General features: G+C 46.5%; 1 non-coding gene across 1 annotated transcript; it reads right to left on the reverse strand.

Annotated features, from left to right (window-relative positions):
* Positions 1 to 1,462: 1,462 nt before the first annotated feature.
* On the reverse strand, positions 1,463 to 1,535 carry TRNAV-UAC (transfer RNA valine (anticodon UAC)). The gene has a single exon. It is a non-coding gene; the product is annotated as a tRNA-Val (tRNA).
* Between the last annotated feature and the right edge of the window lie 422 nt (positions 1,536 to 1,957).

The following is a 1,957-nucleotide window of genomic DNA, read 5'->3' on the forward strand; positions in this document are numbered from 1 at the left end:
GGGCACTTTCGCAGCCAGCTATGTCCAAGGCCGTCCATATACATGAGTAGCAGGATTTGACAGCGGCCGCAATACCACCGCCTCTCGAGTTACGATTATGTGTAAATATCGCATACTCAGAGGGAAGAGCCAGATTAACCGCTGCCAAAGCTTCCTCATGCAGCCAAGTCTCTGACATAAAAAGAATGTCAGGAGCTTCCTCCGTAAGTAGAGTATGAACATCCAGATGATGTTTGACCAACGACCTCACGTTGAGATGACAAACCTTAAAATCATAGGGGGCCTGAAATTTTACCAGCGGTGGAACGAGACAATCTGGGCACTCTAAGGGGGCTATCTTATAAGCAGAAATAGAAGCGGGAGATGTAAGTCTAAAAACACACTCCCGGCACTGAAAAGGGCAGGAGAGAGGGTGTAGCGGTGCCTGAGTACAGGGAGTAGAATCGCGATAACTGAGCAGCTCAATTCTAGAATACATTCGTACTGAAGGGTCCTAAGAAAACACAGAGGGAAACGAGCTACAGAGCCCTGCCTAAGCCCTGACGAGCGCAGACGGGCAGGACTCTGGCGCGACTCAGGCGCAGGGAAGGCGCCCCCGCTGCGCGTCACCGCTGCGCGCTTGAGGGGCTGGCTTAAGTAGGGTGGCCGCGTATAAGCAGCACCACTAGAACGCTCAAGATGGCGCCCAAATAAAAATGAACACAAATACAAAACGCGGGAGATTTAAAATATTAATATAGGCAGAGCGCACCTTCAGCACAGCGCTAAGCACGCGAGTCCTATAACGCGCTAGTGAGCACGAATACCTTATCCAGGCTGACCCCCTTGAAGAACCGCCTTAAGTAGGGTGGCCGTGTATAAGCAGCACCGCTAGAACGCTCAAGATGGCGCCCAAAAAGCGTCACCACCACTCCCACTCCCAATATGGCAGCCGATTCTCCCCGATTTCCAAACCCCCAGGACAGGACCCGCTAAAACAGCGGTGCAACGACAAATTAGAGTGCAGGTGAGAGGGCAACCCCCCACAGATAAAAACAGGGGAAAACAAATGAAAATGAACACAAATACAAAACGCGGGAGATTTAAAATATTAATATAGGCGAGTCCTATAACGCGCTAGTGAGCACGAATACCTTCATACAAAGCGCTCTACAAATAAATGATAAAACCTCTCAATTTCAAAGGACATTCGTAGACTCATTAAATATACGCTTTTTATATAAATATAAAAGTGTTCAGTGATTAGTTATCTATCAAGGCCCCCTGGGGTATTTAACTTCTAGCCCCCACCCCGTCACTTAACCTCTCCACCTTGAAATACCGACAGCTCCATTGCTTAATGGTTGTTCGGTGTACTATCCTTTTATTATTTCAGATGTCTTTTCGTGATATATTTTGCATCGTGAGCGACTCTGCGCTTTATATTTAAAAAATGTAAACAATTTGCAAAATAATTGTTCCATGGTTTCACTGGGGATCGAACCCAGGACCTTCTGCGTGTAAAGCAGACGTGATAACCACTACACTATGAAACCTCCGATGGCTATCGGATGGGACACACCTTGTTTCTTGTGCACACATCGTGCAGTCAGTTCATCCCCCATAATCCAGTCATTTCACTTTAACAAAAAAAATAGAGAATTGTCAGCATTTATAGAAAAAATGTAGTCCAAGTGAAGGGAGACAGGAGTGGAGAGAGAAAGTTCGAATGTATAGGAAGAAGAAGTGAAAACAGAGAAAAGCAGATTGAAACTTAGAGAGGCTTCAAAGCGTCAAGTTTCCGAACAAAGAGAACCGTGAGGCGATGCTCCTCATCTCAGCATTAATGCTGGTGTAACAGATGCTCCTCATCTCACCATTGATGCTCCTCGTCTCACCATAATGCTGGTGTAACAGATGCTCCTCATCTCAGCATTAATGCTGGTGTAACAGATGCTCCTCATCTCGCCATTAATGC

Source organism: Triturus cristatus, chromosome 4_1 (assembly GCF_964204655.1).
Source record: "Triturus cristatus chromosome 4_1, aTriCri1.1, whole genome shotgun sequence".
NCBI lineage: Eukaryota > Metazoa > Chordata > Amphibia > Caudata > Salamandridae > Triturus > Triturus cristatus.